This window comes from Nannobrachium achirus, assembly GCF_963921795.1.
Source record: "Nannobrachium achirus genome assembly, chromosome: 3".
Lineage (NCBI taxonomy): Eukaryota > Metazoa > Chordata > Actinopteri > Myctophiformes > Myctophidae > Nannobrachium > Nannobrachium achirus.
Window position 1 is genome coordinate 55580579 of NC_137812.1, and position 12616 is coordinate 55593194.

Consider the following 12616-nt stretch of genomic DNA (forward strand, 5'->3'; position numbering starts at 1 on the left):
TCCCCAGATGATTAACTTATAATGTGCAACATTGTTTTCACTCTCAACAGTAAACAAACCAACATAAAGTGTGTAGAGCGTTGTTTAGTGTATAGAGGGTATATATGCACATTTCTAAAGTGACAATTGAAGAACTTTTTAATACCTCTAAAATGACAAATTAAACATTGGCCAAATTGTCAAATATCAGAGGCAGAAATTGTGAAAATAGCCGATCTACATGCTCACATGTTGTGATCATGTAGATCTGCTATTTTCACATTAGAACCATGTTGTATGTAATGCCTCAACTCTTAGTGTTCGTCAGGGTGGGTTTTAACAGGGGACCCCCCCTGTTAAAATGTGATTATTTGGGGGGTCGCGGCCTGAAAAGATTGAGAGCCACTGCTTTACACCGCTGCTGCTGACAGCTACTCTGTCTATTTCACTGCCAATTGTTTCTGCAGCTGCTATTAGTCTTTTCTCTTCTCTCTTTGCTTGCCATGGCTCAGCCTCTCCAGATAATGTGTATTCCCAGTGTGACTCATAAACTAGGCTCTGCTGCTGTCTGCATGCACCCTAAAAATGCGATGTTTCCCCGACAATACATGTCGCATTAAATATGCAAGTCAGTAGTCACTTACTTATGCTCTGGGAGGTAGACGGAGGTTGTAAATTCCTGTATAATGATCTGTAATCCTGTATAATAAATCATTGTGAGTGGGGCGAGAGGGGAGTGTCTGCTCTTCTCTCCCAAATCAACTGCTGGCAATGGGTTTTTTGGGCTAGAAACTTTAGTCCAGAGCTCAATGAATGGACAACAGTTGGCTGATTATTATACCGAACTGCTCCAATGTGAGTGACATTGACAGGTTAAACATATCGTCGTTGTCGGGTAAAAACCTTCTATGTCCAAAACTGTTCGTTTTAGTAGTGAACTAGTGGAAACAGCAGATCTACAAGCACACAACGCCTCGCGGTGCGACGGCCTTGTATGGTGAAGCAGGGCTTTACTTTGGGAAAGAACGTACAAATTTGAAACTTGGAGATACAAGGTTTCTGCCCGACAGTGACGATATACTCAGGAAAACCTTTAACTACATAACTAAAAGTTAATCGTGATTATCTTTGGATGACTCATGCACATTTTCATCGATTGGGCGAACAATCATTCATTCGACCATTTTATTGTCATGCGTTCAGCGCAAAGACATCGTCACAGTAATATTGATGTAGAAACCGCAAGACCAGATGGGAAAATCCAGCTGATCTGGCATGGAATCCTGATTAGGTTATGGACGTCGGCCATCTTATATTTCTGAAGTCTCTGCTTTGCTTGAGAAAAGTGTTATAATAACAGATGGAGCTGATCACAGCGGAGCCAACAACACCATGAAATGTGTTTATCTTCGCTCAAATCTGATCAGTGGCTGAGTGGCTCGCCACAATATCTATTCATACAGCATAATATGAATAGATTAAGCTGAAGCCAATTAAACACTTCAAAATAGTCAGTTGTGTGAACATTTTTGAATATTCCATATTACATTCATTATAGGATAGGCTACTGTATAAGGTGTACAGTACATGTAGACTACTATATCTGCATAACCAATCAAATCAATTCAAAATTCGAAATTACACAGAAATTCAAATTCACAGTGGTAAAGTACATTCCCACCACCACTGCGGGGTTCGAATCCAAACAAGAAGTCTTGAGCAAGAGGAGTAGGAGTGGCTGGGTCCTCCCGTTGGGGGCTCCTCACTGGCAGGTGTGCCAGTATACAACAGCAGTGACAACACACAGAAATGTGTGTGATGAGGAAAGCATTGGCATAATAACAACTAAATTGGGAAGAAAAAAGATTGGCTTTAAATAAAAACAGGTATAGATTATATACGTTTTTTTCTGGGTCTAATAATGGTGTGGCTACTATAGATCTCTGATGTCATGTTGCTGATGTCATATTCATGACATCAGTCTTGTCATTCAGGCAGACACAAGGAGGAGGCCACGGACACCACACACACACACACACACATGCTCTTTTAGATGGATCGCCCCCTTAGGCGCCACGCTCTAAAAAGATAAAACATTGCATGAGAGACAGCAGGACCCAGACAGAGGACATAGAGTACAAAGACCTGAACTAACATAAAATAACAGGGAGAAAGAGAGGAGAGCCAGTTCACCGTGAACCCAAAACAGCATTAGAGCATTCAACTACTCAACAAACAGACCCTCTGATCCCATTACATCTGTCATAACTTATGTCATGTTGGCTCATAAGGCTGTACACATACACATATCTAAACACAGCCATAAAATCATTTGAAGCAAAAGCCAAGTCTGCCATATCAATGTGTATTCATGATGATTGTTACACCCAATATTTATCTCTACTTTGAGATCACCAAGTTCATGAAGTGTCCTGCTGTAATGGCCCACGTCATTGCCACCAGATTATGTTTGAGAGTGTGTCTGTCCACTGTTCACAACAATTCAGTACTTGATGTCCCTAATCTGGGAACGTCATTATAGGTAAATATTCTGCGAACAATCAGCAGATCTACTAGTTTACAATGCGATTGATCTTGTAGATTGGCTGTTTTCAGCAAAGAGATGTGGAGAGAGAAAAGAGTAGTTCAATGTTCAAGTGATTAACCCTTGATTCCAGTGTCTCTATATGACATAATAAGCAAATATTCAACTAAAATAGCAGATCTGCAAACTCACATACAGTAAGAGTAAGACACGTTACATACTGTAGGACTCAAAGGTCAGACCTGGGATGTTGTGTGTCTGTCGTCCACCCTCCACCGGTGTGTTTTTGTGCAGCTACATTTGTGTCCTTCAACAGAAGGATGTTTTTGTCCACTACAACCTCTCCATCCATCCATGTCTCCCCTGGGCTTCTGCACCTCTTCCCCTCTCCCACTGCTGATGGATTAAACAACTGAGGGCGTTGTGTGTTTTCATTGTGGTTGTCATCATCTTGGGAATAGTGGTTAGAATGGGATACAGGCAGGAAGCGAGAGAGAGAGAGAGAGAGAGAGAGAGAGAGAGAGAGAGAGAGAGAGAGAGAGAGAGAGAGAGAGGGTGTTTGGGGAGTCCAGAGGAAACAGTAAAGAGAGAGAAGGAGAGGGAGAAAGAGTGGAAGGAAGTACTCTGATTCGGCACTCCTTGCTTTTAATATTGTTCTGTTTTTATGTGCAGCCCGTTGGGGCATTATTTGTGATATAGGGCTATATTAAATTTTCACTTGACTTGACTAAACGTGTTAGCATATTGCAATTAGCATATCTGCAAGCTGAAAATACGGTAAAGTAAGTAATGGAAGTACTCCAGTAAAGTAAGAATTGTATTTTATACAATACTATGACTAGATGTACCTAGATACTTTCCAACACTGAAAGAGAGGATAAGAGGCAAGAGGAGGCTCAAGAGAGATGTGATTATAAGAGCACTAGCTCTTTGTCTAATGTGTTTGTCTTTGGGTGTCTGTGCAACAGATTACATTTATCAACAGCATGAGTTGGAGAGGGAGTGTGGGGAGAGGGAGAGAGAGAGAGAGAGAGAGAGAGAGAGAGAGGGCAGGAAAAAGACGTAGATGTTGTTGAGTCAAGGTGACTGTAAGAGTCATGCGGAGGAGGAGGGGGTTGAAAGACAAGAAAGTGTGGAAAGCATGGGAGCTGAGGTGATCAATTGAGCCATGCTGAGTGAGAGAGAGAAATAAAAACACACAGAGAGATGACAGGACACTTAAAAGAGGGTGGGTGGGCACACACACATGAACACACGCTTGCATGCATGCGTGCGGCCACACACGCACACGCACGCACGCACGCACGCGCGCACACACACACACACACACACACACACACACACACTGTGTAGGTAATGAAAGAAGTTATCAAGAAGTAGCTAAACATAATGTATGTTCCTTGGACCCCTGAGAGCATGACCAATCACTCTTGTTATTGTTTGTGTGTGCGTGTGTGTGCACATGTTCGTGTGTGAGTAAGGAAATAATAGAAAATCAATCTTTCATCTCCCCCTTCCTCAGAATACACACAGGAGACTTTCTCTCTTTCTTCTAGTGTTGGGGCGGGTGTGAGAGACATTTCAGAGAGACTACTAGGGCAAAGCTCAGAGCAGAGACACAGACATAGCACAGACACAGAGATACTGATGCTTGATTGATTGATTGATTGATTGATTGATTGATTGATTGATTGATTGATTGAAGACTTTATTAGAAGTGTGCATAGGAAAAGGTACAGTTTCATGATGGTACAGTTCACTGGAACAAGGCCAACTAAATGACCTTAATCCAAGCTTAAAGCTATACTGTGTAAGATGCCCAACTAGTGGTCATTAGCCCTATAGCAAACCGCGGTCGCGTCCGCGTCTTTCGGCCGTTTTTCGTACCTTCAGACCCCCACGTCTGCCTCCACCTCGCTGAGATCTATCTTTTGAGGGGTCCCTTGTTCCTGTGCGTTCAGTAATTCCAGAGATACGGACTCCTTCACCCTGCCTGGTAGGCGAAATTACCTAGAGAAGGGATGGTACTAAACGGGCGACAACAAATATGGCTGCCATAGCGACCCCACTTCAAGATGCGCTGTGATTGGCCGGCAGTTGTATAACCCTCGCTGTGATTGGCCGGTAGTGTGATGACGCAATTTTGGCGCGAGATCCGGTCCCCGGCAAGGATCGCAGTTTACATATATAGAGAAGGCTTTACAGGCTGAAATTCACGGAGTGGGTGTTCTAAAACTTTAGCGATTTAACAGTTAGGACAATTTTAAGATTTGTTTTATAAAAAAAGTTACATGGTACAACTTTAATCTATGCTCTGTCTTATGATGGTGTGATACCAGATCTACAAGCTCACAACGTGCCACGGTGTGAGCTTGTAGATGAAGTATATGACAAAGTATAAATCGGGCAGAGCTCAGAGCAGAGACAAAGAGAGAGCAGCCTAATTACAGTTTGAAGCTTAATGAATGAATCAAAGTGGTTTGATCAGTCAGTCTGTCCAGCATCCAGTCTCCTGACGCAGACCCTGATCCCAGTAGACTGAAGCAATTCGATTGCAAAAGATTGCGGTGGATATTTGAGAGTGAAAGACAGATAAGGATGCAAAAAGGAAGGAAGGAAGGAAGATGGAGGATGGCAAGAAGGAGAACAAAGAAGAGGATAGCAGGACACAGGGAGCAAAACGATGAGAACTGTCTCTGTTTTTAAAGTCACTGAAGGAGCACGCAAGCAAAGATGACATTACAAATGCAGAAGCAACAATTAACAAGACAGTCTAATTATGGCATTGGCCTTCCTGCCCAATCTTTAGCTGTCAGTAGCAAGTTATTATGCATGACATTTTGAACAAAGCCGTACAAATCACAATTTGTTTTTTAGTGGCAAATCTTCCTGTAAAGTGGCGACAGGAACAATTGGGATTGGCATTGTCCCTGCAGTGAAACTGTCTGCTTGGGGTCATGTCGACATTTGAGGTGACAATCTAGGTGATGATTATTTTTTAGTCAAAAATGGACATGGAGTTCTTAATAAATACTTCTAAGAACTACACAAGAGCAATATTGGTGTAACTAAGATATACGTTGAAGAGATTACGTATTTATACATATTATCAGATACAATCCAAATGTTACACTCTTCAAGGGGTTCAATATCACTTGACCAAGAATGTTTCACTTATGCAGACTGTTCATGCTGTATTTGTTTATGGCCAAAGGAGGAACTGTTTCATGATACAATGCACACGTGGTATGAAGAGCTGTGATTTGGTCTACTTCTGAGGGAACATTATTTTCAAATGAATACAAAACCACACACTGTGACCCCTTCAAATACAGAGAAACAGGAGAAATTATGTACGTTATGCCTGATGGAGCTGAATGGGTCTGTTGAAGGTTGTTTCAAGCTTTATAGCTGTCTGTCTCATGAATGAGATGTTACTGAGGTTGCAAAATATGTCCCTATCCTCTCTGTCAGGAATCTGTAAAACATGAAAAATGTTACAGTGAGAGAGAGGGGGGCAGAGGGAGGGAGAGAGATCGGAAAGAGACACTCTTCGGCACAGAGACAGACAGAGGGAAAGAGATTAAAGTCCAATTTGAGACAGACAGACAGACGGGAAGATAGTGATACAGAGACACAAGCAAGAGCAGGACAAACAAGCAGCTATAGCTGGAGACAGAGCATTGGGGCCAGACATACAGATATGAGGCAGACAGAGTGAGATCAGACCCAGCAGCAGTGATTTAAACAAAGAGGAGTAATAGTGCAACGGATGGTGGTGCCAGAGCAGCACCCCAGAGACATACTGTAGTAGCAGTAAATTAAAGTCCTTCATCATCAATGATTTACACCGCGAGTCCCCCAGGGATATGAAACTCAAACAGCCTACACACACACTGCAGTAAAATCCTGAGTGTCCATTTTACACTCCGGATTTTACTATGCAGTAAACGAAAAGATCCCGCTATCAGAGATGATGACGCAGACATTCTGAACCTTCATGCCTACAGTATAAAAAGTTGGGCTGAAATGAACTGAACTGGCAAAAACAAAATAAATATAATTATACAGTAGTGGGAAAGGGAACTGGAACTACAGTGCCTTAACTGTGACCAAAAAAACAATGGTATTCAAGAATTTGCATATTGTGTGTGTGTGTGTGTGTGTGTGTGTGTGTGTGTGTGTGTGTGTGTGTGTGTGTGTGTGTGTGTGTGTGTGCGTGCGTGCGTGCGTGCGTGCGTGCGTGCGTGCGTGCGTGCGTGCGTGCGTGCGCGTGCGCGTGCGTGTATGTGTGCATAGTAATGTACAAAAGCTCTCAGATAAGCTGCTTCTCTGTAATCATCTTCCCCTCTCCTGTCTTTCACTAAATTATCATCTTTTTGCAGTGCTCCCCCAACCCACCCACATAGACAAGTCGTTTTTGTTAGAGAGAGAGAGAGTGTGTGTGTGTGTGTGTGTGTGAGAGAGAGAGAGAGAGAGAGCTGAGCTGAGCTGAGCAAAGAATTATGGAAACATAGAGCACACACCCCCCGAACACACGCACACACACACGCACGCACGCACGCACGCACGCACGCACACACACACACACACACACACACACACACACACACACACACACACACACACACACACACACACACACACACACACACACACACACACACACACACACACACACACACACACACCAAAACAATCTCCTCCTCTCTCCCTCAGTCCCTCAAACCATCTGTCTGCTCTGCCTTCATGTTGAGCTTTCCCAGATGGAACCACATGTACCACCACCTCCAACAGAACTCTGCCACACTGGAGAACTTCTGCACAACACTACAAAGACCTTTAAAGAAGAGAGAGAGAGAGGGGGAGAGGTGGGGGAGTGCAGCATAATAAGGAGAACAGCAACTAACATTGAGTAAACCAATTCCATTGCAGAATCTTGTTTTTATTTTCTTAAAGACAGAAAAGTATTAATAACAGAACTTCTTCTGTTATTAATCTTCTGCAATGAATTCAATCATAATTACATTATTATGTTACATTTCACCAATCACTTATTGTCTCTACTATTTCCTCTACAGCTGCATCCAGGGTTTCATCTGTAACAAATACTAATAATAATACAAAAAACAGAGGGGGCTATTTCTTAACCTGTACTTGTTTGTATAAGAAATAGCAAACATAGCCGAACTACACCAAATATGAAACCTATATCAGTAATTCAGACGTTCAGAGTTGCGGACCCTACTTATACATACATCGTACAATCCAACTATTTTGATTATGATGGACCCTACTCATTCATTAGCTCTGCCTAGGTTGGAGTTCTTTTGTGTCTGTGTGTACTATCATCTGAAAATATCAATAACCAATTGACAATTTACTGAAGAAGATTCTTGCATCTCGGGCCCCAGCAGGGGAAAAGCACCCAGAGCACTACTCTCATAGCCTGGTAAACCACCGAGTCACGGAATTCAATTTCATTTTCATTCTCAAATCAAATGAAACGTGATTCATGCGACCGCTGGTTTACCAGGCTACCAATCTCAGACAGTTCTTAAAATTGTCCACTCTAACAGAGATGCTATTCTAAATGGTCTTATAAGGATATGTACTGAACAGGCATGTCACACTTAGACAACATCAATGGTATTGCTGAACCAGAAAGAAATAGAATAGAGTATTGGAAATAGACCTTGAAACAGTTGTTGACTAGGTCCTAATGAGAGCGACAGGAACTGTGACAAGATCCGTGCTGTGAAGTTAATGCTCTACGGTCCAAATACAAGTAGATAGAGCAGAAATGATTATATAACAGATAGGCATTCTAAAGATTCTATTATAGTAGGCCTACCTGTCCATGTGACCTGTCATCTGTCCATGGAAAATGCCTATAAAAGGGTCTGGTAAGCTCTGACTATGCTTTGAGTACTCTGGACTATGAAAGGCAAAAGCTTGCCGACAGGTCCACTGGACTGTCCATCCGTGTCCATGTCTGGTCCTTGTTTTCCATGAGCAGCAGAGCAGAGAATAGGCTAGGGCCTAGCCTATTCTCTGCATGGAATAATAGGCATACATTTGGCTAAAGATAAGTGAACAATCTATTAAAATAGTCTAAACATTGTCTATTTTTGGTTAACAAAGTATATAGGGTTTAAGTGGTTAATAAAATGGTTCATTGATGTCTAGTAATGAGCCAAACAGAACCTGGCAGTAGCTGTGGAATCTATCTGGTTCACTAATCACTAAAGCATTTTATTATGGAAAAGTCCTATACTATTCTTTTATTCTTATTATAATAGATTTGTTGGATACAAGCGTTTGTCCACTGTCACATATAGATAGATAGATAGATAGATAGATAGATAGATAGATAGATAGATAGATAGATAGATACCTTTATTATCCCAAGGGGGAAATTCAGTGATCACACCGCGCGTCTTTTTTCGACCAATCACAGCACGTATTTCCCCCCCGACCAATCACAGCGCGCGTCTTTTTTCTCGACCAATCACAGCGCACGTCTTTTTCTCTGCCAATCACAGCACGCGTTATTTTCTCTGCCAATCACAGCACGTGTTTCCCCCCCGACTAATCACAGCGCGCGTCTTTTTCTCCGCCAATCACAGCGCACGTCTTTTTCTCGACCAATCACAGCGCACGTCTTTTTCTCGGCCAATCACAGCGCGCGTCTTTTTTCGACCAATCACAGCGCGCGTTTCCCCCCTGACCAATCACAGCGCGCGTCTTTATTTTGACCAATCACAGCGCGTGTCTTTATTCCGACCAATCACAGCGTGCATCCTTTTTTTTATACCAATTGCGCGTCTTTATTTCGACCAATAACAGCACGCATGGGTTAGAATGCATGACAAACATGCAAAATTCTGTTTTCCAGCTTGAGAGATTCCTACCAAAGTGAAACAGACAAGCATAACATATGAAGCGTGTGTAAAGAATCCTAGAGACATCTATGTGTGCCTTCGCCACCTTAAGTGTACAAAATAGCAATGGATGAGCAAGCTTCTCACTATACGCTGGTAGACCTGCTGCAGGCGGGTAGTGGGTGGTGGACAACCATAGACTGTATAAAAGATATGGACAAAGCGAAGCCATTGGTTTCTATGCAGCGCAAATGACACAATATGGGTCCTTGGCATGGGTGTTGCCATCATAGATTGTAAAGGCACCAGAGGATGCTATTGGCTGCCAACGGTCACGTGCAACCGCAGAGATACATGGGAGAATGTGGTCGGAGCCTCCCGAAATACAGCACACAAAGAAGAACACAGCCGGCTGGTATTAGTTTAGTTGGCCACGCCCCCCGCAACTTTATCATCAATTTTAACATAAATGGGACCTTATTTTCACAAAACGCATATAATCGTGATTGAAAGGCAATTTTTAACTAGCGATAGGAACCATAAAGTATTTATGAAAATGTTAATTAAGGTTAGAAAACGAAAGGGGAAAATGAATGGGGTTCAATGGAGAACAATTCTTTTTGCGATCGGCCGGGGGGGAAAACAGCGCAACTAGCGGCCAATCATAGGAAGTTTTAGTTCCGTATTGGAGTCATTTTAAATCGGCGGAACTATGCCCCTGTGGACAACACAAATCATGGTCTTTGTTTATGCCGAGATTGCAGTGAACAGCTGCACAGCGAAACCCTATAATATCAAGAACATGCAGGCAAGAAAAAAAAACACACTACTACTACTACTGTCGGCCAATTCACCTGTTCACTGCTGCATTACCTGTTTCTTCTAATATATATCGACTAGAACCATAGTCTGGCATGAAGTACTGTATGATACATACACAATGGGTGCACTCCAATAACCTAACCAAATGGCAGACCACTACCATGCCCCAGGAGTTTGATTGATTGAAGACTTTATTAGAAGTTTGCATAGGAAAAGGTACAGTTTCATGACGGTACAGTTCACTGGTACAAGGTCTACTAAAAGGAGATCCATGAAAAGACTAAGCTTATTTCCACAGGAAACCATTTAAGTATCTCATATAACATTGAATGACAGACGAATAGAACACAGTACTATGCAGTAGATATGTAAAGAAAAGAAATAATGAGAGAACAAAAAAAGAGTCTAAAACAGTAAGTAAGTAAGTATATACAAAGAAGGGGCAGGGGAGGGTAGGGTTGGGCTAGGTTAGTTTGTTTACCAGTTGCGAACGGCTGCTGCCTGTAAGTGGTTTTTCAGGGCAATTTTTTACCAATGTGATTCCTCTCTTCTAACATATAGGTGTCTTCATTGTTCTGTGCTGTTCTAGCATGGAGTAATGTGTGAAACCCTGGTCTTTCTAATACCACTAAATGTGGTTTGGGGAGTAATTTGTGTTACCTGGGTAAGCTGGGTACACACAATTCCACTCCATAGAATGGGGAATGGGGTAATTCCTTTCCATTGAATGTGGCGTTTCATATCTAACATATAATTTAGCGAATGTCTGTCTGAGTGTCTGAGTGTCTGTCTGTCTGTCTGTCACAGCGTTTCTCCTCAGTGGCTGGAGCAATTGATCTGAAATCGCATCACCATTAGCATATGAACACACCTGACACAACTGTGAAGCCCTTTTTTCACTTTCACAAATCGTTTAATTGATATTAATTTATTAGTGAATTAATTTTTCCCATTGACTTATAATGGGAATCGCAAAAACTCACATTCAATATTTTTTTTCTCGCAAACCATAGGGGCTACAGTTACAAAACTCTGAGAGGAGATTTATAATGATATCAAGGATTAAATAAAAAATAACTTTGTCAGTTGGCCTCATGGTGGCGCTATAACAGTCCACTTTACGTTTCGGCCTGTAACTCTTGAACCGTAGGTCGGAAAATTAAAATTATTTTTTCCCTGGATTCCGTGGGTCGAGACGCATCTCCCGATATAGGCCACGCCCATTTGCGCCAGGCTAGATTTTCCGCCATCTTGAATTTTCTCCAAAACACACTTTTTGCTCCTTTTCCTACATATTTTCTTCAAATGTCGCAAAAAGCGGTATACATGATCTATGAACCCATGCAATGAATATACTCAAGGGATATGTCGATAGTCTGTACCGTTCGTTCGTAACGGGCTTCCAAAGTTATTAGCAGGATGGGACCGCAAACAATAGCCGTAAAGCACAAACAAATTGTCGAGTCAACACTGAATTTTAACCAAGGGTCGCGGGTGGCATACTCAACGAATCCCCAAAAGCATTTCCACTCTGCCTCATGGTGGCGCTATAACGGCCTACTTGCCTTGTAACTCTTGAACCGTAGGTCGAAAAATTAAAATTCTTTTTTCCCTGGATTCCTTGGGTCAATACGCATCTCCCCATATAGGCCCCGCACATTTGCGTCAGGATAGATTTTCCGCCATTTTGAATTTTCTCCAAAACACACTTTTTGCTCCTTTTCCTACATATTTTCTTCAAATGTCACGAAAATGGGTACACATGATCTCTGAACCCATGCAATGAACATAGTCAAGGGATATTTTGATAGTCCATACCGTTCGTTCGTAACGGGCTTCCAAAGTTAGCGGGAGGGGCCCGTTTTGCAAACAATAGCCATAAATCACAAACAAAACGTCGAGTCAACACTGAATTTCTGCCACAGGTTGCGGGTGGCTTACTCAACGAATCCCCAGAAGCATTTCCAATTCCACCCGTAGAGGGCGTCACAAACGCGCAAAACGTAACCGTTTCGTTCCAAAACGCGTTTTTCAGGCGGACCGACCCTCTCAAAAAGAAACACAGACTACTCTGCGGATGGTCTCACGGTCCAAACCGCTGCACACACACACACACACACACACACACACACACACACACACACACACACACATAGCCATTAAACGAAACGGGTATTTCTTACATTGATGCTCCTACATATTATCATGCAAGTACCAGTTAAAGTTACTTTCCATCCCTCATATACCGTGTGCACAGTGCACATCCCATAACCCACACACTGCACATCATTTCGGAGCTCATATCTTTGAACGGGTAAGGACTAGTATTGTAGATCGGGTGGTTCTAGATGGCATGGCCTAAAGCCAGGCTGTAAAAAGTCCTAAA